The 27,390-nt window shown below is 43.7% G+C and overlaps 1 long non-coding RNA gene across 2 annotated transcripts; it reads right to left on the bottom strand.

Moving 5' to 3' along the window:
- Positions 1–3,190: 3,190 nt before the first annotated feature.
- LOC140909446 (uncharacterized) lies at positions 3,191–26,921 on the bottom strand. Of its 2 annotated transcripts, none has more exons than XR_012158212.1 (6): positions 26,775–26,921; positions 24,987–25,092; positions 21,672–21,773; positions 20,616–20,763; positions 18,462–18,640; positions 3,191–3,286 (listed from the first exon to the last, which is right to left on the bottom strand). It is a non-coding gene; the product is annotated as an uncharacterized lncRNA (long non-coding RNA). The 2 variants fall into 2 exon arrangements; XR_012158211.1 differs by lacking the exon at positions 3,191–3,286 and adding an exon at positions 11,026–12,650.
- Positions 26,922–27,390: the final 469 nt, after the last annotated feature.

The raw sequence follows: 27,390 nt of genomic DNA, 5'->3' as shown, positions 1-27,390 counted from the left end.
TGTCTAAATTACAACAGCACATCTGCAGCTGTGCCACTATAGAGGGTGGGGGGAAATTGAGTACATCATTCCTCTCGCTGGAGACATAGGTTGGAAACACAGGTGCCAGCTTTTTCCGTTGCCCAGGGGTGCTCAACCCCCGCTCCACCCTTTCCCTAACCCTAACCCCTGCCCCTTCCTGCCCAGTTCCACCCCCTCCCCCGAGCGCACCCTGTCCCTGCTCCTCCCCCTTCCTCTCAGTGCCTCCTGCATTCCGTGGAACAGCTGATCACAGTGGGTGGGAGGCGCTGGGATGGAGAGGGAGGAGTTGACTGGTGGGGCTGCTGGCGGGTAGGAAGTGCTGAGGGGATGGTGGGGAGCTGGCTGCCGATGGGTGCTAAGCACCTGCTAATTTTTTTTCTGCAGTTGCTCAAGCCCTGGAGCACCTATGGAGTTGGTGTCTATGGTTGGAAATACAACTGCAGCTGCTTCATTCTGAAATGCTTTGGCAGGCCTTGCGTCTTGCCTGCCACTTGCTCTCTCTTGTGTTTGAATTTAGTACATTAATATGTTATGCATTAAAAGGTTTCTTTGTTAAATTTGCTTTCTGCTTTTGTAGAAGAAAATTGAATCATGAGACTCTGATTTAACAAGAAAAACAATGGCAGGGAATCCAAACCTGTCTGGTCCAAAAGCTTAAGTCTATACCACTTGAGTTACCACTGTCAGCAGTACAAGGGTGTATGACACACAGTTTAGCAGTTCCAGTTCCATCTACTAGGAGAATGATACACCCACACACATCTTTTGGTTAAGGCCATGATCCAGGGATCAGGAGAGAGGGTTCAATTCCCACCTGAATACTGGGCAAGCCATTTAGTCTCTGTGTCTCAGTTCTCCATCTATAAAATAGGAATATTTCCCTACCTCAGGAAGTTGTGAGGATTAATTAATTAACGTGAAGTGCGCAGACACTATAGGAGTTGTACAGGTGGATATACTAATTTTATTTTTAATTTCTCAGTGATAAAGTGGTGGGGCAGGAGATTGGAAGTCAATGGAAGTTATGTCATTGACTTAATGGGGCCAGGATTTCACCTTTAGAAAGTGGAAGATTCCTCATTAGATCTCAATTTAAAATAGGTCAGATTGGAGACCTACAATTCCATCTTTTTGGAGAGTATAAAATACTTTCAGACACTACCATTTACCAGGGGTTGTGGTGGATTCTCTATCACAGGCAATTTTAAAATCAAGATAGGATGTTTCTCTAGAAGCTCTGCTCTAGAGATTAGTTTGAGGAAGTTCTATGGCCCGTGCTATACAGGAGGTCAGACTAGATGATCAAAACCATCCCTTCTGGCCTTGGAATCTATGAATCTACAGCTCTCAACAAGTGTGTGTTGGACACTTGCATTCTGGGAATTTTTCCAAAATGTTATCTTCACAAACACCTTTAAAAAAACTGGCCAGAGTTATAAATAGCTTTTACTTTGCTGCATGTTTTTTAGCTTTTGCCCAGGAATACACAGCAAGGAGAAGGGGTACGGTGTTTACAAAGTGTTTTCAAATTCTCTACGCAGGAGAAGTAGAAAAATTGCATTCAAACTTTGATCTCTAAATGAGTGTAACAAACTTCCTCTTTGTTCTGTAACTACATGAATTTATAAATAAGGCCCATTATTGGCTAAGGGAGGTTCATGCTATTCTCAGAGACCTTGTGATTACAATAAGCTTTCTTGCCGCAGTATCTTCTGGTGAAAAGTTGAACACTCATTGTTGACAATGCGACCCTTACATTGCTCCAATGACAGGTTCTTGGGAAAGGATCATCTCTTTCAGTATGAAGAGTATTAACAAAAGTGTGTATTGCAATAACTGCCCATGAAGTACTTTCCAAAGGTCCATAGATTTTGTGATATATGAGCCAACATATTTCAGCCATGTCAAAGGCAATTGTACTAACAGAACAAGAGAGTTTGAAATGTTCAAACCAAAGCATTTTTGAATCCTAGGATAGAATACAATATTTAACAAATAAGGTGTAGGCTAAAGGAAAAGCTAGTTTCCTCCATACCAAGTGCCTGTAACTCACAACCAGCTTGATGGAGTTTTTAAATCAGTGACTTCTGGCCTGTTTGCATCAGTGTAGCCATCACAAAGGGGTTGTAAGGCATCCTGACATAGGGGCTTCTCTGCCAGGTGGATGGCCACCTCTGTTAGCTGTGTACCCCACGACCCTGGTGCAAGAGACTCTTCTAGGAGCGTGATAAGGATAGGAAGGAGCCTGGGCAGAGGGTACCTATGCTCCATCTATTCTGCTACAGTCAATAGGGGCCATTTCAGAAGGTGTGTAAGTTAGGGCAGTCCATGAGGGCTGAATTGATCCCCAGAATAGGGGAGGCATATTGAATGCTTTCTCAGTTCCCGCATCAGGACCTGCACTGGATGAGGGGATGAATTTGGGCCTTTGTGCCTCAGTGTCACCATTTGTAGAGTGTTAATGATGACATATCCCCTATTTCACCGGGGTGTTGTGAGGTTTAATTCATTAATATCTCTAAAGTGCTTTGAGACACTCTAATGGAAAGTCCTGTAACAGTGCAAAGCTGAGGTTCTTCATGCAATCTATTAATTGCAGCATCTGGGGCTTTAAGGGAAAGCACCAAATGCCACAAGACTTGTGATAAATTTGTGAGAGTTGGTAACTTATTTACTGAACAAACTAGAGCAGCTCAATTTCATCCTATCTGAATCATAGCTATCCTCCTCCCTCAAATGGCATGAATATGGATGCCCCTGAGGCACTCCAAACAGCATATGTGCTAGTTATGCTGCATTTTTTCTAACCTCATACAGAAGAAGATACCATGCAGACGGAGTTCAGGATTGTATTCAGCCTTCCCTACTTCCTGTTCTGAAGGCTAAAATAGGTGGTGCTACATGCAAAAATAGCGGCATCCAGGATCCAAGACATATTGTGGTTGAAACACGTAAATGTAGCTGTGATGCCAAGTTGCATATTAGTATTTCATTTTTTTTTTAAGGTAAGTTTCTGGCCCTCATAGCGGAAGAGAAATTTTGAAAAAATGAAGTGAATACAGACTGAAGAATCAGAAATCAGAACACAAATAAAAAGAACCCAAAAATTACTTTAAAGAAACAATGATTTCTATGCCATCATTAATATTCTTGTCTTACCCATGATTTCTTCAATACTTGAGGCTGGCAATACTGCACAATGCCTTGCGGTAGCTGGGATGGTGAGCAGGGAAAGCAAGGGTTAAAGGAGGCTTTGTAGGGGAAGCTGAAAAAAAATGAAAAGGCAGAGAGAAAGCAGTACAAATTAATATACCTTGTAGCATCCCTGAACAACTAGTACTATACCACTAGAACAGATTCATCTACAAGGGATGTCAGCTTTGCCTTTTTGTCCCTCAGCTGAGCATTGACAGAAAGAGTCAGTGCTGAATCTAATTTGCATAAAATGAAGGCAATTGGATCCAGATGAAGCATTGCTCTGGGGACATTAGTCTGGGACCACTCCTCAATATTAAAATAAAAAGAGGAGGAAGGCCACACCTTGCAATTTGGCAACCCCATAAAAATGTGCTCACTTTGCAAGACCTGTTCTCTAACCACTTCAACAGTAGGACACTTTGAAATGCTGGTCTCTCTCCCTATCTCTCTCTGTTTTAAAGCAAAGGTGAAAGCATCAACTAGGGAATAATGCCAGTTTCTTTAATTCCCTGCCTCCTCTCACAACACTAGGAGGCTTCCACATTTAGCATACTTTGCTGAAGTGATGAGACCTGAAGCAGAGGCAGTAGATCAAGTGGACAGATGTGGTATATCCCAAAAGACTAGCTCCTATCTAATGGCTTTAGAAATAGGGGTCTGTCTTCAGAGATAATACACTTAAGTTACATTTACTTAACTGACTTAGCTGAGTTATTTCCTACATACACCAGTGGAACAAATTCTGCTAAGGACATTCCCTGAATTAACTCCATGAACTTCAATAGTGATTACAGATTTACACCAATGTAAACATAGGTGTTGGAACTAGAGGTGCTGCTGCATTGCCCTGGCTTGAAGTGGTTTCCATCCATGGATGGCAGGTGAAATCCCCCTTCAGGAAGGCTAGCCTCTGGGCCCTGTCCCTTCCATACCCACCCTCACCCACCAGAGCCCTGAGCCCCCTCCACCGTGGCCAGAGGAGCCTCAACAGAACCGACCCAACCCTCGTGCCGTCAGCCAGGCAGAGCACCCACCTGACCTCCGGCCTTAGCACTGGTCTGAGCCATTGGCTCAAGCTGCCCCAGTCCAGGACAAGCTTCAAGCTCCAGGCCACTGGCTGGAGCTGAGCCCCCGCTGGCTTTTGGGGAGAGAGGGGTGAGGAGGATGTGGTGAGCAGCGGAGGGGGGGAGGGGGTCTTGTATGGAAGGGGGGTGAGGAGAGATGCGGCAAGTGTGGGGGACCTTTGGAGAGGGGGGGTGGAGTGGACTTACCAGGCAGCAGCTGCGGTGGATGGTGGGCGCCTCGGGGAAGGGGTGGAGCAGGGAGGGGAAGAGGCAGAAAGCAGGCAGGGCCACCACATCCCAGGCATTTGGTGGCAGGTCAGTGGCAGATGCACCAGGGGAGACTTAGCCTCCCCTTCCCTATTATACCTGTCACCTGTTTCCAGCATATACATGGTTTACAATTTGGTTCAATGGCTCTCAGCACCCCCTTATACAAATTGTTCCAGCACCCCGAGTGTAAAGGAGAGCAGACTTTGGCCTCTCGGAGTTACATTGGCATAAAACCACAATGAGAGATCTGATTCAGGCCCAAGAATCATATATGTGTACCTGTACTCACTAATTTCTCCAAGGTATTTTTCATGCCTAGTTTTATTATTGCTTGCTAAAGATTTTGTTTATTTAAAGGAGAATGGAAAAACGTATTGAAGAGATATGACTATCAAAATTGTAAATCACGTTGATGGCATTTGGACTCAGTTCACTCAACAAAATATAGCCTTGTATTTCAACACCTGCTATCATATCATTTCAACACCTGCTTTCTGTACCATTATACTAAATAAAATAATCATGAAGAAGAAGCCTCATTGATATGGCCCTACCAAATTCACAGTCCATTTTGGTCAATTTCATGGTCATAGGATTTCTAAAAAATTGTAAATTTCATGATTTCAGCTATTTAAATCTGAAATTCATGCTGTTGTAATTGTAAGAGTGCTGACCCAAAAAGGAGTTGTGTGTGTGTGGTCGAAAGTTTATGATAGTGGAGGGTTGTGGTACTGCTACCCTTATTTCTGCACTGGTCCTGGGAGTGGCACTGCCTTCAGAGCTGGGTGGCCGGAGAGCAGAGGCTGGTGGATGGGAGGTCACCCCTGAAGGCAGAGCCACCGCCAGCAGCAGCAAAGAAGTAAGGGTGGCATGTATGGTACTGCTACCCTGACTTCTGTGCTGCTGCTGGCAGGGCACTGCTTTAAGGGCTGAGCGCCTGGCCAACAGCTGCTGCTCTCCAGCCACCCAGCTCTGAAGGCAGCACAGAAGTAAGGGTGGTAATACCGTGACCCACCTAAAATAACCTTGCAACCCCCCTGCAACTCCCTTTTCAGTCAGAACCCCTAATTTGAGAAACGCTGGTCTCCCCTGTGAAATCTGGATAGTATACGGTAAAAACAAAAGACCAGATTTCATGGGGGTAGACCAGTTTTCACAGTCCCTGATGCGTTTTTCACGGCCATCAGTGTGGTAGGGCCCTACTCATTGATGTTCAGTTACCACAATAGCTGTCCAAGTGACTATTAGAATAGGGTTTTATTGTAATCTTGTGGTGGTCCTTCCTGGGCATGAAGAAGTTACAAAACAGTTTTGATGGCCTTACATTTTTCATTTTGTTACAAAAACAAACCAAAAATATCCACAAAAACTTACTAGGGAGTGCACTGGATGAACAAGATCAGAACAGGTTTCAGAGTAGCAGCCATGTTAGTTTGTATTTGCAAAAAGAAAAGGAGTACTTGTGGCACCTTAGAGACTAACAAATTTATTTGAGCATAAGCTTTCGTGAGCTACAGCTCCAATGAAGTGAGCTGTAGCTCACAAAAGCTTATGCTCAAATAAATTTGTTGGTGGTGGTGGTGGTCGGGGACTCTCTACTCCGGGGGACTGAGTCATCTATCTGCCGCCCTGACCAGGAAAACCGAGAAGTCTGCTGCTTGCCGGGGGCTAAGATTCGCAATGTGACAGAGAGACTGCCGAGACTCATCAAGCCCTCGGATCGCTACCCCTTCCTGCTTCTCCACGTGGGCACCAATGATACTGCCAAGAATGACCTTGAGCGGATCACTGCGGACTACGTGGCTCTGGGAAGAAGGATAAAGGAGTCTGAGGCGCAAGTGGTGTTCTTGTCCATCCTCCCCGTGGAAGGAAAAGGCCTGGGTAGGGACCGTCGAATAGTGGAAGTCAATGAATGGCTACGCAGGTGGTGTCGGAGAGAAGGCTTTGGATTCTTTGACCATGGGATGGTGTTCCATGAAGGAGGAGTGCTGGGCAGAGACGGGCTCCACCTTACGAAGAGAGGGAAGAGCATCTTTGCGAGCAGGCTGGCTAACCTAGTGAGGAGGGCTTTAAACTAGGTTCACCGGGAGAAGGAGACCAAAGCCCTGAGGTAAGTGGGAAAGCGGGATACCAGGAGGAAGCACAGGCAGGAATGTCTGTGAGGGGAGGGCTCCTGCCTCATACTGAGAATGAGGGGCGATCAGCAGGTTATCTCAAGTGTTTATATACGAATGCACAAAGCCTTGGAAACAAGCAGGGAGAACTGGAGGTCCTGGTGATGTCAAGGAATTATGACGTGATTGGAATAACAGAGACTTGGTGGGATAACTCACATGACTGGAGTACTGTCATGGATGGTTATAAACTGTTCAGGAAGGACAGGCAGGGCAGAAAAGGTGAGGGAGTAGCACTGTATGTAAGGGAGCAGTATGACTGCTCAGAGCTCCAGTACGAAACTGCAGAAAAACCTGAGTGTCTCTGGATTAAGTTTAGAAGTGTGAGCAACAGGAGTGATGTAGTGATGGGAGTCTGCTATAGACCACCGGACCAGGGGGATGAGGCTTTCTTCCAGCAGCTCGCAGAAGCTACTAGATCGCATGCCCTGGTTCTCATGGGTGACTTTAATTTTCCTGATATCTGCTGGGAGAGCAATACAGCGGTGCATAGACAATCCAGGAAGTTTTTGGAAAGCGTAGGGGACAATTTCCTGGTACAAGTGCTAGAGGAGCCAACTAGGGGGGGAGCTTTTCTTGACCTGCCGCTCACAAACCGGGAAGAATTAGTAGAGGAAGCAAAAGTGGATGGGAATCTGGGAGGCAGTGACCATGAGTTGGTTGAGTTCAGGATCCTGACACAGGGAAGAAAGGTAAGCAGCAGGATACGGACCCTGGACTTCAGGAAAGCAGACTTCGACTCCCTCAGGGAACGGATGGGTAGGATCCCCTGGGGGGACTAACATGAAGGGGAAAGGAGTCCAGGAGAGCTGGCTGTATTTCAAGGAATCCCTGTTGAAGTTACGGGGACAAACCATCCCGATGTGTCGAAAGAATAGTAAATATGGCAGGCGACCAGCTTGGCTTAACGGTGAAATCCTAGCGGATCTTAAGCAAAAAAAAGAAGCTTACAAGAAGTGGAAGGTTGGACATATGACCAGGGAAGAGTATAAAAATATTCCTCGGGCATGTAGGAATGAAATCAGGAGGGCCAAATTGCACCTGGAGCTGCAGCTAGCGAGATGTTAAGAGTAACAAGAAGGGTTTCTTCAGGTATGTTGGCAACAAGAAGAAAGCCAAGGAAAGTGTGGGCCCCTTAATGAATGAGGGAGGCAACCTAGTGACAGAGGATGTGGAAAAAGCTAATGTACTCAATGCTTTTTTTGCCTCTGTCTTCACGAACAAGGTCAGCTCCCAGACTGCTGTGCTGGGCATCACAACATGGGGAATAGATGGCCAGCCCTCTGTGGAGAAAGAGGTGGTTAAGGACTATTTAGAAAAGCTGGACGTGCAGAAGTCCATGGGGCCGGACGAGTTGCATCCGAGAGTGCTAAAGGAACTGGCGGCTGTGATTGCAGAGCCATTGGCCATTATCTTTGAAAACTCGTGGCGAACAGGGGAAGTCCCGGATGACTGGAAAAAGGCTAATGTAGTGCCAATCTTTAAAAAAGGGAAGGAGGATGATCCTGGGAACTACAGGCCAGTCAGCCTCACTTCAGTCCCCAGAAAAATCATGGAGCAGGTCCTCAAAGAATCAATCCTGAAGCACTTACATGAGAGGAAAGTGATCAGGAACAGTCAGCATGGATTCACCAAGGGAAGGTCATGCCTGACTAATCTAATCTCCTTCTATGATGAGATTACTGGTTCTGTGGATGAAGGGAAAGCAGTGGATGTATTGTATCTTGACTTTAGCAAAGCTTTTGACACGGTCTCCCACAGTATTCTTGTCAGCAAGTTAAAGAAGTATGGGCTGGATGAATGCACTATAAGGTGGGTAGAAAGTTGGCTAGATTGTCGGGCTCAACGGGTAGTGATCAATGACTCCATGTCTAGTTGGCAGACGGTGTCAAGTGGAGTGCCCCAAGGGTCGGTCCTGGGGCCGGTTTTGTTCAATATCTTCATAAATGATCTGGAGGATGGTGTGGATTGCACTCTCAGCAAATTTGCAGATGATACTAAACTGGGAGGAGTGGTAGATACGCTGGAGGGCAGGGATAGGATACAGAGGGACCTAGACAAATTGGAGGATTGGGCCAAAAGAAATCTGATGAGGTTCAATAAGGAAAAGTGCAGGGTCCTGCACTTAGGATGGAAGAACCCAATGCACAGCTACAGACTAGGGACCGAATGGCTAGGCAGCAGTTCTGCGGAAAAGGACCTAGGGGTGACAGTGGATGAGAAGCTGGATATGAGTCAGCAGTGTGCCCTTGTTGCCAAGAAGGCCAATGGCATTTTGGGATGTATAAGTAGGGGCATAGCGAGCAGATCGAGGGACGTGATCGTCCCCCTCTATTCGACATTGGTGAGGCCTCATCTGGAGTACTGTGTCCAGTTTTGGGCCCCACACTACAAGAAGGATGTGGATAAATTGGAGAGAGTCCAGCGAAGGGCAACAAAAATAATTAGGGGTCTGGAACACATGAGTTATGAGGAGAGGCTGAGGGAACTGGGATTGTTTAGTCTGCGGAAGAGAAGAATGAGGGGGGGATTTGATAGCTGCTTTCAATTACCTGAGAGGTGGTTCCAGAGAGGATGGTTCTAGACTATTCTCAGTGGTGGAAGAGGACAGGACAAGGAGTAATGGTCTCAAGTTGCAGTGGGGGAGGTTTAGGTTGGATATTAGGAAAAACTTTTTCACTAGGAGGGTGGTGAAACACTGGAATGCGTTGCCTAGGGAGGTGGTGGAATCTCCTTCCTTAGAAGTTTTTAAGGTCAGGCTTGACAAAGCCCTGGCTGGGATGATTTAATTGGGGATGGGTCCTGCTTTTGAGCAGGGGGTTGGACTAGATGACCTCCTGAGGTCCCTTCCAACCCTGAGATTCTATGATTCTATAATTCTTTTCTTTTTAAGATCAGCACAGTTATTCAGAGCAGAATTTTAGCTACATAGGGTTAGGCTCTCCTTCTCCCCCCTAACTTTCAAGGAAGATGAAAGCAACAGTTTTAGTAAATAATGTCATTTTACTCTAGGCCCACTTACAATACAATGGAACTGTTTCAAAGTCATAGCCCCCTCTGGATAATCATTCACACAATAGCTATACATGGCAAACAACTAAACATCTATGGAAAAAATCCCAGTGAGACAACATCTGTGAAACATGATAAAAAGAAAGACACTGATGTACTATACTTCAGAGTTGTCTTCCTCCTCCCCCATTTACAAAGCAGGAAGACCCGGCTTGATTCTGGTTATCAATCTGTGGTTCTGCTCTCAAGTTTGTCTCCTGCTTCTGATCTCCTGGTAACCTGACCCTGCCTGCTTCCTGACTCTTGATTCTCAGTTTGCTCTCTGGCCTGGCTTGTACTCTGACCTCCTAGTATCTGACCGAGCCTGACTCCTGCTTTGACCACTAGGTCAGACTGCTGATGTCCCAGTTGTGACATATATACAAAGATGACTTTAGGTATATCCTTATATATGGGGCATACGCTTCCAGGATCCCAAGGTTACACACACATGCCTCAGTTAGAACACCGTTTCCAGTTCTCCAGCTATAACTACAACTGTAGACTCAGACTGGACTAGTACCACTGTGCTGTGGGAGACACAAAATTATCTAATAGCTCCTTTCTCTCAGAAAGTTGTACTTTGGCTTTTGTAATCATCAGTTTCTTCCATGATGCCTGCAAAGTCTAGACCGAGATTTAGGGATACTGTGTGGTGACATTAGGTTGAGTTAGTCTGGGAGCTAGAAAGAAAGCCCCTGTGGGTGGGGGTGCTCTAAGATAGTACAGAGACTCAACCACATGGAGGAACAGTTGCTAAAGAACTAAGAGGCAGAAAGATTCATAGGCAATGGATGGCCACAGGATATTGTCTCTGGCATGCAGAAGTGAAGGGACATTTTTACAAGTATGGAGAAAAGCAGATGTGGCCTTGCATATAGTACATTATGTAGATCCACAGAAAACCTAGGGCTGGACCTGATTAGGGGTCTTTTTAGGTTCTATTGCGAATAATGTAAAAGAAACTACAATCTGGCTTCATAACCCAGGGAAATGCCTATTTGCTTAAAGCTGTTTAAGCCTATGACACAAAGTGAAAGTGCCTCTTGTTTCCAGACACAGCCCTGCATCTGGGACCAACTTATTGTTTCTGAGACCACAGAGCACAGTTCAATCAATTCATAGAATGTTCCATATTTTTAAGTAACTGGTCTTTAGCAGTTATGTAGAGTTCAGGCTGTCATGGCATGACTGTGTAGAGATTTATTCAGACTAGAATTAGACTGCTGTACACTTTGGACCTGGGATTTCCATGGCCTGTGGAGGGTAGGATCTTGCTTTAAGATGCAGCTTTATTTGGTTCTTTACCCAGATCGCTCTCACTGGCATTTGACAATCACTTCCCTGAACAGCATGAAGCAAGAATCCAGACCTGCGGTCTCCCCACATATCCGTATATGTCATACTTATGATGAAAGGCTGGCTGACCAAGCACACTCAGACATAATCACTATTTAAATCCCCATGGAAGGACGCTCTGAGGCAGCCTGACCTAAAAACACCCTCAGAGCCAAACACTCTTGCATGAAAACAAAGATGTTTCCGGCTTATGCTTAATGCCTACTCTCTTGTCAACAGGCATTCTGGCTCAGAGTCTATTTACCTTTATAGGTTGACTATGGCTTGGAGCCAAAGAATAGACCCTTAGTTGTTCATGTAGGCTAGAGGTTTCATAGCACCCTTCATACTCAAGGCATCTTCAAGTACTTTAAAAAGTCAGACAGACTGCTGCTGTGGCCCCATTGTAGGGTTAAGCAACATTACATTTTCCCTTTTGTATCTCTGCAATTTTGAGTGGCAGTTAGAACCAAGATACAAAAGTGATGAGCATCTTAGAAATACACAGAACAAACAGTACATTTACATAAATAGCATTTCAGCAATGACACAGGGTATTTTCAAAAAGTATTCTTGTATAATGTTTAAATTTAAATAAAGACCCTTTATAGAGCACCAAGCTACACACAGAGCCAATCAAGCAGAAGACCCATGGTTTACATTTGAAAGTGAGTGTTGCTTTCACATTCAGAGCTAGTATTTCCTCTTCCTGTACACAGCTCCAGCAGGCTTTTGAAGTTTCTCAAGTTCTATAAATTTCCTCTGTCAGAAGAGCTGCATTTCTTTGTTTAAAAATATTTGTTTGCCTCTCACTGTTCCACTCCCACTCCTTAGCTGCTCTACCTAACTCAGGCTTTTTCAAAATTAAACAAAAACTTGATATTTCTGTTTGCCCACTTGCGTCTCTCCACTCCCATTAGCCTTTGTGCTTTTAGCCATCTTGTTGTTTTGTTTCTTCTTACCGTTGCAGCATAAGTGGGATTGAGCAAAGTTACTTTACTGTGAACATGTCAGCACCACCCCACACAATTTCCTTATTTATGACCAAAAATCCTGAAATTTACTGAGCACCAACAACTTGCACTGACTTTCTTTTGCAGGATGAGGGCCCCACCATTCTCCAAAGATTTCTTTGAGGGGTAGAATTGAGCTTTAAGGCACAATAAAGTTACTATTTGAGACCTATAGCAGTTGATGCATCAGCCCCTCTTTTCAATTACAAAATGTACCACAAGTCAATATGATTGTTAGACTTTGTTGAGAAGTGCCGGAGTGGAAGGGCAGATGCTACATCAGGAGTAATAATACACAGTGTTGGGCGAGAATGTGAGAGTGAAACACAAAGGCTATTGTCAGGACAGCAATGGTGTGTAGTCCGAGCTGGATGTAAAGGAAATCATCAAGACAGCTTGTGGGGGATGGGGTGAGAAAAGGCTCATTAATGTAATGTTTGATCTTTGTCGCATATTTCTGTTCACAGGTATTCCTCTCACGTTCTGGAGTCAGGTAGCTTGTTACAGCTTGGGAAGAGTTCCTGGCAAACAAGATTTGCTGAGTAAAACACAATGACATAAATGTAACAGCATTTCCCCCACTTTATGTAGCAGGATAAAAAGATCAGTCTCGCTTCCTTATGGGAATGCTTAAGTACACTGACAGGCAGAACCAAAAAATGTAACATACTGAAGCCAGAGACCAAACTCTAACTGCAGCATGTATACCCCAAGGCAGAACTCTTGCAGTCCAAAATTCTTAAGAACCTGACTTATGCAGTTTTAGATTTCTGGGTCTTAGAGAGTGACTTTCTTACTATATTTAAAATCTTTTCCTTAATTCAGCCACTTTTCAGCTTTGCTTGTCCTTTTTGCTAATGATGCAAGACATAATTTTTTAAATAAAATTTTCAGCCCAGCTCCTCAGTCCTTCAGAAGCTGTGACATCTTTGCCATTTCTATGGGCACAAATTGTTGCAATTAACACAGGATTACAACTCCACTGCAGGATAGCCAAGTACATTTGTTACCTATTGAACCAGAAGAGGAGCAGAGCAGGGCAGGGCTTTGGATCCATGTTCCACTCCTGATAGATCCCACCTCTTGTACTATTGAGATTGAATACGCTTTACTAGTATATAATCAATGCTAAACCTGCATTGCAAAAATGATTGGCTGGCTTCTGAAAGTACAGCCAATCACAAGGAAGATGGAGCATTGCAGCATGGCATTGGGATCAGCACATTAAAATAAACAAATCTGCTTCTAATTTAAGATGTCTAGAGTGGTTGCGACTTGAAACCATTAGTCACTTTGAGCAGATGATATAGTATATTTGGGATCATAACTGTAAAAGTGGAAGGGATGGGAAATCTAAAATCATAAGAGCTGGAGACTGAAGATATGTATCTGGTAAGATTATCTCCCTGTCAATAAAAGGACAATTCTTTACTAGAGATGGACCCAAGGAAAAACTCTGTCTCCATTTTTATGCCTTGAGCCTACTTCTGTTTTTATACCATAGTCTCATGTGTTAACCTGCTACAAGAACAGGTAGAAAGGGGAATTGGAAGCATTATTCAACCATCTCCAGCAGCAACACAGAGAAAACAGAAAGCAACCAGTAAAATAAATAGGTTTGTGATTTTAATTTAAAAAAATATTTTTTGTTCCAGTTTGGCCTGGAGTAAAGTTTTTTCATGTAAAGGCCAATCTCATAACTATAGAACCATTTCAGCTTAATCTAACGGGAGAGTTTCTTTTGTGTGTGTGATACTAAATAATTTCAATTAAAAATATGGATGGAAAAATGAACAAAGACTTGGCAAGTTAATGAAGACTCACTTTTATGGGACTGGGGCAAAAGCAATTAGACTTATGATAGGTCATTAAAACATCTGTATGGATCCACCTATTAGCTTTGTGACTTTAGACACAGGAATATTAACAGTGTAGGAGAAAAAGGCTTTAAGGCCTTGTCTGCGCTAGGGATTTGCTCCAATTATATCCACCCGTGTAGCTGCACTGGTATAATCCTAAAGCGTACAGAGGCAAAGCCGCTATTTACACTACTGAAATTTACTCCTGAATAAAACCAGGTGAAGCTCCACTAGTGTAAATAGTGGCTCTGTCTGTCTACGCTCGACATTTACACAGATGCAGTTATGTTGGTGGCTGGCTACTAATGGATGTAACTGGGGCAAATCCTCATTTTAGACAAGGCCTATGTTTTAGAAGCAAGAAAAATAGTGTCTTCTACAATGGATAGTTTTACAGTGATTCCCTTGCAATTTAAAAAAAAAAGGGGAAAGAAAGACAAACAAGTTATCATCATTTCTCCCCTTTCCTTCATTCTAACCCCTGCCAAACCATACTTTTCATTTATTCTTTTCCATCCTCCTCCCCTGAATCTCTCTGGAAGGTTGTGGTGAAGGGCACATGCACACATGGCTGACACATCCACACAAGTGCATTTCAGTGCTCCACACAAGTAGGCTAGTAGCTTGTAGTCTATAACAATTAAAATGCCTAGATGGTTTTCAGCTGCACGTGTTTACTCCCATTAGATTAGGAATGTCAGATGAGAAATCAGAACTGGCAACTGAATCCAAGACTTTGTGTTCCCTAGGATCAGACTGTCAAATTAATTTATTTCACACTAGGTGAAGTGTTGTGTGCCCATCTTGCTTAGAAGACCTGAACTGATTTTTCATTAACTTGTTAATAATGTACCTGGGTGTTTTGGTGGGGCAGAAGGGAAGGCAGAATCTGGCTAGACACCTTTTTGCTGCCTTAGCCAACCCTTTCTCCCTTATATTTCCAAGGTTCTTTGAAGCTGTAGGTTTAGATACACAAAACAGTGGTAATATTTTAAAATAGCAGCTGATTTGTCCAAATATCTCTGTATATTCTAATAATTGTCCTGCTGGGTGCCTAGACAGAAAAAATGGGCTTTTGCCCACCCGGTTGAGGAATTCTTATCTGGTGTTCACATAGATAAATATAGATTTCCTGTAAGGTTAGTTCCCGAAATCCATTACAATTTAAACAGCAGCTTTGCTTAAACTTTGTCCCAGGTTTACTGGATATCACGTTCTTTTGTTTGAAAAGAGAGAGAGGGCTTTTCATTCCAGAATTTTCTGTGCCTCCCCATATGGGCTACCTGGAATACACAGCCCATTTCAGCAGACTGTGCCTTTCAATGACTAATGTATTACAAATTTCGCATTAGACATCAGCCTGAGCTGCAAAATGTGGATGTGTTCAGATTCTGAACTCCCTGTGTGCATGCATATGCACATACACTCCCTGCCCCCACCCCTCAAGCTTGAGAGATTGGATCCAGTGTTTCAGTTTAGCTAGAGAAACAGGTCAGCCTCGAAATTCCAATCTGGATTTTGATGCTTTCTGAAAGTTGAAGACTCTTCATATCAAGGATTTTGGCTCACCATTGTAAAAGGTCATTTTAGGACCATTCCTAGAGCCCAGAAAAGAGAAAAGAGACTATACTGATAATAGGTATCTGCTTAGTGTGTTGATGCTTCATACAGGAAGGTCCAGCCCCACAAAGGGATTTTGGTATTGCAACTCTGTGTTGCAATGCCTAACTTTCAGGTGACTAGAAAATCACTGGAACAACAAGAGGATTCACAAAGCCTGATTAGGCACATAGGCTCCCTATAAAAAGAATCAGATCCACAAAACCCAGCATGCTATGTGGGGAGCCATCCAAGCTAGCCAATGAAACATACCAAACAAGAGGTGTGTGTCCTAAGCCCCTCCTCTCCCATGGAATTAGGCACCTCCCTGCAGCCTAGACATAGCCAGGAACCTCTCCTGGAGGCAGGCAGCTTAGGTACCTAAGCCTTTTCTTGTGAGAATGAGTTAGTGCCTACTGAACTCCACACAAAATGGCCAGAGGGTTGGGGGGAACGAGGCCCTCCTTTATAACCTTTAGCCTAGTGGTTAGGGTATTCAGCCAGGCTGTGGGAAACCCTGTTTTGATTCTCTACCCTGACCAAGGAGGAGAAGGGATTTGAACAGGGGTTCCATGTGAGTGCCCTAACCACTGGACTCGAGTGATCCTCTTTCTGTCCCCAGACCAATTTAATTATTGTGAAATGGCTTCAACAAGAAAGAGAGTCCCACATCAGACTATCCCATAGTCCAGTGGTTAGCCCACTCAGCTGAGAAATGGAAAGCCCCTCTTCAAAGCCCTTCTCCACAGACCAAGGGGGAATTGAACCAGGATCTCCCACATCCCCCTGGAGTACTCTAACCACTCAGCTAACAGACTTGCTTTCTTTTCTCCAGCCATTTTGTATGGCATTAGGCATGCTCAGAGCATGGCTACCAGATCTGGCCCCACAGGGAAGATGGAGAAGTGGTTTCAGGTTTGCACAGGGACTTAGGCATAGAGTTAAAGGCCAGGAGGGACAGCAGGTCATCTAGCCAGACCTCCTGTACACCACAAGACATCATCATCACCTGACAACTGAAATTAGACCAAAATATTACAGCCCTCAGGAGACTAGATCAGTGGTTCTCAAACTGTGGGTTGTGACCCCCTTTGAATGGGGTCGCCAGGGCTGACTTTGACTTGCTGGAGCCCAGGGTTGAAGCCTGAGCCTCACTGCCCAGGGCTGAAGCCAAAGCCCAAGGGCTTCAGCCATGGGAGGCAGGGCTCAGGCTGTAGGCCCCCTGCTTGGGGCTGAAGCCCTCAAGCTTCAGCTTTGGCCCCCCTGCCCAGAGTTAGGTGAGACTTGGGCTTTGGTCCTTCCTCCTGAGGTTGTGAGGCAATTTTTGTTGTCAGAAGGCAATGTAATGAAGTTTGAGAGCCCCTGAACTAGATAGATCCCACAAGCAGAGCATAGGAGGGACTGAGTTGCATCAGTGCCTGAGGCAAGAGTGACGGAAGGTCCCTAAAAGTGAGGGGGCCACCAGCACTCAAACCGTGTCCCCACCCCCTGCCCTGGCCGTTTCCCCTAGACCCTGCCCTCACACCGCCCCTTCTCCCCAAGCCCTCACACTTGTGCCACCCCGTCCCTCAAGACCCCACCCCACACTGCCTCTTCACCCCAAGACACCTCCCCCGCTCACTCTTTTCCGCCCCTCACCCCCATCATTTGCCCTCACAGCCAGTAAAAAGTAGAGGGGTCATGAATCTCTGGGTTCCCCTGTTCCAGTGCCCCTGCCCGAGGACCCTGCAAGAGCAGAGATATGATTAAATGAGATATACCCAGATAATTCTGGCAAGTGACCTGCACCCACACGCTGCAAAGGCAGGCAACCCCCCACCTAAGTTCCCTCTAAGCTGCCTGGCTGCGCAGCTGCCTATTAAGCCCCATGCAGGGACTCTGGGCTGCGGCAGGGAGAGGTGCCCCTCCCCGCTGGCCCCAGCGCAGACCTGCCACAGTTGGGGAGAGGAGCCCCTCTCTCAGACTGTCCCAGCCCAGCCCCGACGGAGCTGCCACAGCCGGGGAGAGGCGCCTCTCCTCCAGCCCTGAGCTGCTGCAGCGAGATGACTCCCCCCAGCCCTCTCTTGTCCCACTGCAGCCCCAGGGCAGTCTGCACCCCAAACCCCTCATCCCTGGCCCCACCCCAGAGCCCCCCATATCCCAACCCTCTGCCCCAGCCCTGAGCACCCTCCCGCACCCCAAACCCCTCATCCCCAGCCCCACCCCAAAGCCCACACCCCCAGCCAGAGCCTCATCCCCCCACACCCCAACCCTCTGCCCCAGCCCTGAGCCCCCTCCCACCACATGAATTTTGTTATGTGCTCCACTATGGAGGTGTCACATATCCCCTCCATAGTGGTGCACATAACAAAATTAATTCCGCACACAGATATAAAAAATTAGAGGGAACACTGCGCCCCACCCCCTCAAGGGAGATAGGTGACCAGACACATAGACTGAGGTAGCATCTTAGGCGCCTAGGGAGCTTTTACAGTGGAAATTTAGGCTGAGTGAGTTTAGGCACCTATAGGGTTAGGTGGCAGCCAAGCAGGAGTTTTGTGGCGTGCAGTGGTGCCTAAAACTGGGATTTGGGAGACTTAAAATGGGGTTTAGGCATCCTAAGTCTCTCTGTGGATCTGGCCTGAAGTTCTTTGTTTTCTTCAGTCAAACAGATATGCTGGAGCCAATTCAGCATATCACTGTGCTTGCTTTCTTCATAACCAGTTCTTTCAATTACAACAGTCTTTCCTGTATTGATTACATCTATGTGCATCTACAAATATTCAGTAATGGGCTCTTTAGTCTAACAGAGAAAACTAAGACATGATCCAAGTATAACACGGCTGGAAGTTGAAGCTAGACAATTCAGACTAGAAATAAGTTGTACATTTTTACCTGTCAGGGTAATTAACCAGAGTGGTCCCTTCTGGCCTTGTATACCATGCCCCAAAGAAAACAGCTACTGCCATTAAGATTGTGCATATACTTAAGTTGAGCTCTTTGCCTTCTATTCTTCTGAAGTAAACCACCACAAGTCAGAGTGAAAGGGATTATGATGAATTATGTTGCTGTCTCTGCAAAAATACAAAGTAATGATACACTCAAAACGTCACTCACATGATACTGCTGATGGTTTGAGGAGTCCGAGTTTGACTTAAGCAGAGAACAAACAAGTATTGTTATGGCTTTGGCATTTGCCTCCTGATTTACTGCATTACAAATGAAACACTTTTTGATTTAGGATTTATAATGCCTTGTATACAGAAACTGCTCTATAAACCCTCCAGCTCCTTCTTCTAATGAAAAAAGACAAGAAGTTAAAAATAGAGAGTGCTGTGTGGGCTAATCAATATACCTTTCCCCTACTCCACCACCCTTCAAGTTATTAAAAAAATTAGATAAATATGTGTGGGATTAGTGTTAATTTCATGAATATCAGAGATGGCAAATGACAAGTCACACACAGTCTACTCCCTTGCCAATGGGGAATTATTCCTGCCCACTATCTCAGGAGCACTTCGTCCAGTTTTAGATGACTGGACTTCTATCACATCCTATTGAGTTCACTCTTAAAGAAATAAGTCTCAGAGACTGTCCAGATCTCCCACACTAAAGCAGTGGGTATAGCCATTATACTTGTTAGGTTAAGGAGCAGACAATCGTGAAATTATTATCTGAAACAAGACAAGGATAAAACATCATTCATCCTTTGCTGCTATGGTGTATCCCTTTTCTCCATTAGTCCACTGTCTTGTATGTGTTGAGATTGCAAATTGTTGAAGGAAGGCTTGGACCTGTCTTCCCAATAATTTTTTAAGGGCCTAGCCAACTTGGGTGCTGTATAAATACGTCTTGTACAGCTCTATATAGGGCCTAAAGTACAGCAGTTTCCACTATGCAAGTGAACACAGTTGACCTGAATTTATAGTGCTAATTTATTATGGCTCACCAATGATCTGACCAGAAAATACCTAGGTTCTTGTCCCAGATTCAGGCTATAGAATTAGAGAACATAGGGAGTACAATATCTTGTATGGACCCTCGGCATGTGTGGGGACAAAACCAAATTTTCAAGATCTTTATTAAAATCAACAAGAGAGTAACCAAAGTTACAAACCACAGAGCCACAAAAAAGTAATACAGCTCTATAGTCCCTGGTGGTAACATCCCTTTTATAAGAGGCTACTTAAACTAGCATACTTGCGCCCTTCCTTGGACACCTGGTTGTGGGAGACAGAGGACCAGCCTCGTCTCTGGCCGAATGAGTTTGATGCTCCAGGCTCTTCAATCCCAAACTGGTAGAGATCAGGTTCAAGTGTTGAATAGCTAAGCTATAGAATCATAGAATATCAGGGTTGGAAGGAACCTCAGGAGGTCATCTATACTGCAGATGCTAAGCTGATAGCTTAACAGAAGAGAACTATGAGAAGGAATGACCCCTCCTTATGGTGGTTTGCCCTCTTATAAGGTCCTGACACTGTCCTGAAAATTCACATCAATGCCCAACCTTCCACCCAGATAAATCTTTGGGTACACTTACTGTATAGGCTAGCATATTCATCTATATTAATATCAATTATCTCATCCTCAAAACCATTAGCTTTGGCCTAGATCATTACTTCCATGTTCAGTGGTATGCAGAACCTCGTGGTTACCGGTATTTTCCAGAATTTTGGTGAACACATTCAGTTTTCTGTTCAGTTCCCCAAAGTCAAAAGAGGTAACCACTAGGCCATTAGTCTATGCCAAAGGTTACAAACACTTATGCTAAATTTCTCTAGATAATCATACAGGATACAGGCCTGTACGTTCCTTGAGTTACAGCCAAGGATAATGAAGAAATTTGTACTGGAATTATTCAGTACAAAACATAATCCAAGAGAATAATAATCAAACCAATAAAGAAAACAGATTATATAATATAGCAAGCTAGCAGGCTAGCCCCATGGGCCACAAAACCCTTTGCATCATGGAGCAGCGCTGTGTAGCAGCTCTCCATACTGGACCATGGGTGTGTTTTGGGAGCAAGGAGGTGTGATCTCTACACACTTATGTTTGCTACCCCTCCTCATGTCCTGTAGTAATAGCTACAGCCATCCTCTGCCCTGGTTAGGATTCCATTTTTCAGCCCTTGCACAACCCATCCACTCCGACTGGGTGCAACTTGCTAGACGTTTGCTCAAACAGCACCAGTTACCTTAAAAAAAAAGAAAAAAAGAAAAAAAAGATTTTGAGACTGCAATCACCTAGCCATCCTCATCCTGTTCTCCCTTCCCAAATCTATTCAAAAATAAATAATTGAAGTCAACATTCTTGACTTACCACTTTGTCCACACATTTGTTGCCCATTTTGAGGTCTGTGCCTGCTGCTAAAGATATTTTACAGCAAAAAAGTTAAGAGCATCCATGACAAGTACAGAATATTTACTGTAAAATAGCATTTGTGCATAAGCAATGTTATTATTATAGCTCCACAAACTGAATTTCAGGAATGGAACCATGAGAAAAAGATTTGTTTCTCTCTCTAAAAGTATTTAATTTCAGAGTATGGTGCTAAAAGATTTTATTATTTTTCTCATGATAACTCCAGTCCCATTTTGTCTTTAATTTAGACTATCATAAGATTTATTGTTTGTTGGTAGGCAGAGTTCGTAATTCACACGAAGACACTGAATAGCATAGAAAGGATTTATTTTGTGCTTGTGGGATTTGCTCTCAGTTTGGAATATTGCACAAGACTGAATAGATTGTTTCCCCCTGCAAATCAGAGAAACTGTGCTAACAGGATCCATCCTTTCATCAGGAAGTGGCCTCTCATTATAGTTGCAACACTATGTCCTGAGCAAATGGAAAAGGAAATTCTTCAACTGGAGAGAGTTCACAGAAATAACAACCTCAAGGGCATTCAGGGAGCAGATTCTGTTGAGATTTGGGTGAAACACACAAATTAGAAGTTATACAGTGTGAAAAACAAGGATGTGCTTTTGATGAAAGAACATTCAAGACTTTAAGGGTCTAATAGGGTTAGTTATTATGCAACTGACACTAAGAGAACAGCAGTGATTAGTGTTTCTAAGAAACAGCCCTAAGAATGCTCTGACCTACCTTGCTCTTATTGTAGATATACTGTATAGAAGCTAACTGATGTAGTGATCGGCTTTTATAGGCTGACAGAATTAATGTGGCATCATTAGCAGTTATGGTTGCCTGTGGAGAAATAATTATGCAAGTTATGAAATGGCAATTATTGACCTGGCAGTGGCAAGACTGGGATATAGTCAGAGAAGAAAACAGACTACCACATTGATTCTGTCTCTCTCTATGGACAAGCGTGTATGTATATTTTTTGGAAAAGGGCACTATCTTAATCCAGAGGGAAAAGAAACACATAATTGGACCACTGTTCTAGCATCAGAAGGCTGAAAGTATAAACAGGTAAACTGGACATTTGTCAGGGCTTACTGAAATTCTGCCATATGAAGAGACTTGCTGACCACACTGCATATGGATCTGCAGTTGTTTTCTTAACCTCTTTCTGTTCTTATTACCAATATACAACCTGACATGTCTGTGGCACACTCAGGGTTTTCTAGCTGTAGCAAATGAAAGCTTGATTGCCAGTGCACACCGATAACTGACTCAATGCTGTGGTTTCTGTACTTTAGATCATTCATTTCCTGTTACAAGCTGCAGCCTGTTGATTTCTCTGCATTATTGCTAACGTGCCAGCAGTGCAACAGACATTTTTGTCAAACATGCAAATTGTCTCAGTTCATCCAATTTCTGTAAATCCCCCGTTTGGCATAGAATAGCTGAAATAGCTACTAGAATAAGAGACTAAAAATAAAGTATCATCTAATTTAGATATAAATTAAGCTTCTCTAGATCTTTAGTGTTTTTTTTCCTGGCACATATCACTGTATTACTGAACATCAACAGAGTAAATATACTAAATCAAGAGTACTGGTGCTGCTGAGTTTCATAACAAAGCCTCATAAATGCTTACAACCAAATTATGCTCTCAATTAAATCAATGTCAGTGGAGTTAGTCTGGATTTACACTGGTATAACAGAGCAAAATTGGGCTCTTACAGTACAGTATCATGTACATAGTGCCAAGAGGTGCATAGTAATTTTCAGACAGCTTGATGAAAAGTTTTTTGATCTAAACAGTTTACAATCCAAGTAGCCGTATCTATTGCGTCCATTATATCAGAATCCAAGTTTCATGTTTGAATGGAAGTAACTTCAGAAGGAATGTGGGTATACGTAAAAAAACATTGCATTATATACTGATAACAGTGCTTTTTTGCTTTACTTTTTTGTCATATTACAGCAAGGTCTATTCCAAGATGATCCTCTAACCACAGATCCTTACTCATTTATTACTTCTACAATTCAAATACAAAGATTTGCTGATAGTTATTTGAAAGACTCTGCTAGAAATGCGGTCAGGGCACAAAGGTATTTCATAGTGGCATTAGGTTAAGAGTGATTGGAATACACTGCTTGTGTACTGCAACTTTTGCAACTAAAAAATAATACCAATATCTCCCAATTTTAAACCTTTATGCAATTTTTCAAGAATTTCTCAAAACATAATGCAGTACACACTAATGCATTTTTTTCCTTGGAACAGATACACTTAGACAATAGTCCAAGAGACAATTTGGTTCTTGAAAAAAGTTTAATATCAGACAATGGATTCTGCACAGCATAACAGCAGCAGCTTATAGGAACGGATGGAACACTTCAATAAGAAACACTGGGTTCAGGAGCTTATCACAGAAGTGAAATATGAAGAGACTTGTTGGATGAGCCTGTACATCTCTTTCCAGTACCTTTTGTAGAGTTTAGACACAGGATGTAAAAATTAATTTTAGACAGCTGAGTAGTGTCAAATAGGTGTATTTTACTTAAAAATGGCTTGGATCATCTAAAAACAGATTTTACAGGCACTTCCATAACCTATAATAATCTCTTCTTGTATTTAAAAGAAAAAGAGAAAAGAAACAAATTAGTATTTAAAGCTCCATGGGAAGCCCAGGATCAGCACAGCTGAAATGACAGCTCATTTTCATATGAAATAATAAATAAATATACACAATTCTTCCCAAAGTTTGGACTGTACTTGATTTTTCTAGTGACAATATAGGTATCATGATGCCTGACATAGGCCATATTTTCTGTCCTGCAGCTCTGCACCAATGTCCCTAAAAACAATGAAGTAAAAAGCATTAAGGGAATAATATTGGGGAAATGCTTACAAATAAACTGTAAATCATAGAATCATAAAATCGTAGGACAGAAAGGGACCTCAAGACAGGGGTGAAAGTAAGTCAAGTGACTTACTGGTACTCTGGGGACAGCTCTGGCCCCCGGAAGGGGCGGGGCCTATGGAAGGGGCGGGGAAGGGGAGTCAGAGCCAGCCCCAGCCCACCCTGTAAGGTAAGTGTCCCCCCCCCCACCAGGGTAGCAGTAGCAGCCTGGGGCTCCAGGGGCTATTTAAAGGGCCCGGGTCTCCCCTCTTCTACCACCCTGGCCCTTTAAATAGCCACCGGAGCCCTGGGGAAGTGGTGGGTCTCCAGCAGCTATTTAAAGGACCAGGGCAGCAGAGACAGCTGGAGCCCCAACCCTTTAAATAGCCCCTGGAGCCCCCGCTACCCCAGGGCTCCAGCAGCGGGGCTCTGAAGGCAATTTAAAGGGCCTGGGACTCCAGCCACTGCTGGGAGCCCCAGGCCCTTTAAATTGCCCCCTGGGGAAGCCGGGCTGCCCCAGTACGGTGCACTGGCTCTTGCTGGTATGCTGTACCAGGACATACCGGCTTACTTTCACCTCTGCCTCAAGAGGACATCTAGTCCAGTCCCCTGCACTCATGGTAGGACTAAGTATTATCTAGACCATCCCTGACAGGTATTTGTTTAACTTGCTCTTAAAAACCTCCAGTGATGCAGATTCCACAATCTCCTTATGCTGTTTATTCCAGTGCTTAAACACGCTGACAGTTATGAAGTTTTCCTTAATGTCCAACCTAAACCACTTTGCTGCAATTTAAGCCCACTGCTTCTTATCCTATCCTCAGAAATTAAGAACAATTTTTCTCCCTCCTCCTTGTAGCAACCTTTTATGTACTTGAAAACTGTTATGTCTCCCCTCAGTCTTCTCTTCTTCAGACTAAATAAACTCAATTTTTTCAATCTTCCCTCACAGGTCATGTTTTCTAGACGTGTAATCATTTTTGCTGCTCTTCTCAGGTGCCTTTCATCCACACTGAACTTTCAAGAAAAGGAGTCTATATTATTAACCTTGCTACAACACTGAGAACAACATCTGCAAAGGAAGTATAAGAACCCCTTAACATTAATTTGGAGGAAGCAAATCCTAAAAAGAATGGATTTACTCTGATGCATCATTACTTACAGCAAGGATGGGAAAAAATTATGATGTATTTCTGGTTCCTAGGTCTGATGTTCTGAATGGTTCAACAGAAAATTTCTTTAGTATTTGGGATTCCCAGGCTTTTGACCTATAAATAAAAATTTAGCATAAATTCTGCAGTTGTAAACCTTGCCACCAGGGGCCACTAACAGTAAATGTGCAGTAATGAAAATATTACAAACAAGAAAGAAGACAGATAACAAAAAGCCATTTTGTGCATCAGGATAGTAGATTGATCTGCCTAGATTTTATTATTTGTTCTGTTACGGTAGCACCTAGAGGCCCTGATCAGAATCAGGGTCCTGCTGTGCTACATGCCACATAGAGGTAGACACGGTTCCTGCTCTGAAGTACTTATTACGTTTGGTTTTCAATTAAATCATTGATAATTGGAACTTAATCTGTATCTCTGACTTTAGTGTCTCATGCTGCTCTTGTGTTAAGCACAGCAATAGGCATACAACATGACAAAGGGAGGCTTTCACTCATTCCAAGCATCAAAACCACATGTGACCAATGTTAGTCATGTCGGAAGGCACTAAGCTACTATGGTGATGTGGGAGGTATAAGAATCTGAATAGAATGGAGTATCAGATCTTCACATTCTGGTTTAAACTCCATGTATAGTTCAGAGATCTAATGGTTCTGTGTGTGGCTGGATGCACACCTGGATCTCTGTTCTCTTCCTGCTGGAAGCCAATGGGATTAACTGAGGCCTCTGACATCTCTCTCTCATCTTTTAGCCTGCCTGTCACTAAAGAGTGCACATAAAAACTTGGTATGCTAGTCATATCATTTCCAAAGTAACAGATTCCTACGTTGGTATACAGCAGGAAGTCCCAAACGTACTTAATCACAGGCTGCATTGTCAATTTGCCTGGATGTCAAGGGCCACACTTAATTTGCACACCAATTGAAGCAGTCTGTAGTCACCTTCCTCTTCCATACGGAAGTATGGCTCATGACGGCTACAAGTCCCAGCAGACATTGATTCATTTTGATGTGAGCAGCCCACATAAGTGCTATATTCAGAAGCCACAGGTCTCAGCAATCACAAGGATGGCCACATGGTTGATTGTAGCATCTGTGGGATGCTCTTTGGCCATGTCTGATGTAGACACTTCTGCTTATTCTCTACAATCCAAAAGAGTCCCTAAGAGTTTCTTTCTACCTAAATAGTCCCCCCGCCCCCCCCAAAAGAAAAGAAAAGAAAAGAAAAGAAAAGAAAAGAAGATAGTGTTTCCAATAAACTAGCCAGACAATACTTTTTTTTCTTGGAGATGTTGGGAGGAAGGTAGAAGAGACACAGCATTTCTTTTCCTACAGTGGCTAGAGAGACAGTGTAATCAAATAAAAGGACCCACCCAGCTGCATAAGCACATCTAATGGTTGCCAATAACAGCTGCCTGAGGAGTCTGATAAGGCACCAGAAGCTTAACATCTGGGATCTACAACTTATCCAAGGAGTGGCTCACTACCTTGGCAAGAAATGTGACACAACACTGGCCTGCTACAGCTGGCTGAGAATATTTTGTATTCAATTTTGTTGTTAAAAAGGACCCATAAACAGAGATGGAGGAAGGATAAACTCAAGGTAGCTTAGTACAAAAAAAGCAAATGACATGGAGTGGGACATTTAAACCACAGAGCATTAGCTAATATAGCAGAACTTCTGAAGACAGTGGGTGAACACAGAGAAACAAGAAAACACACATAATAGCGTAGTTTGGAATTACCTCCAGGAAACATGAGAACAAGAAAAAACTTAACTCTTAAATCCAGACAACTGCTCAGCACCATTTCAACTCAAGCCAGATAGGTCAGCTCTGTTCTAAAGGACTGGGAGGATACCAAGATGATGTTGGAAACAAGAAAACCACTCTCTCCTCAAGCACCTTGTACAGCAGACTAGATGTGGAAAAATATCACCTAGGCTCTGGGGTTTCTAACAGCTGAGTCATTGTGCTCATGCTATTGATAGCGTGGGGGGTGTCATACCAACCCCTCTGCAAATTTGCAGACCAGACATGTGGGCTTTCTTCATGGCCACTGATGTCCCCATTTTCTTAAACCGTCCCAGAGATGTCTATAGAACTATCTGGAGGCTATTAGGGTAATTGCAACCAGTACTAGATAATTGCAGAGATGATCACAAAGCAATCTTTAAGCAAAAGGTGCAGAAACACCCCTCTCCCGCCCACAGATATGGTAATCTCCATGATAACTGCATCTTTGCCCAAAATGTCTGTATCTCAAGGCAACGCCACCAGATGAGAAGGCAAGAAAGCCATATTGCCTGCTTCCTTCTGGCATAGCAGTCCAATTGAAGTGTTAATGGTGCAAAGCTTAGGTATATGTTGAGTGAATCTCTATTTGTATTTCTCTT

This window comes from Lepidochelys kempii, chromosome 3 (assembly GCF_965140265.1).
Source record: "Lepidochelys kempii isolate rLepKem1 chromosome 3, rLepKem1.hap2, whole genome shotgun sequence".
Lineage (NCBI taxonomy): Eukaryota > Metazoa > Chordata > Testudines > Cheloniidae > Lepidochelys > Lepidochelys kempii.
This window is presented reverse-complemented; position numbering and strand designations above follow the sequence as displayed.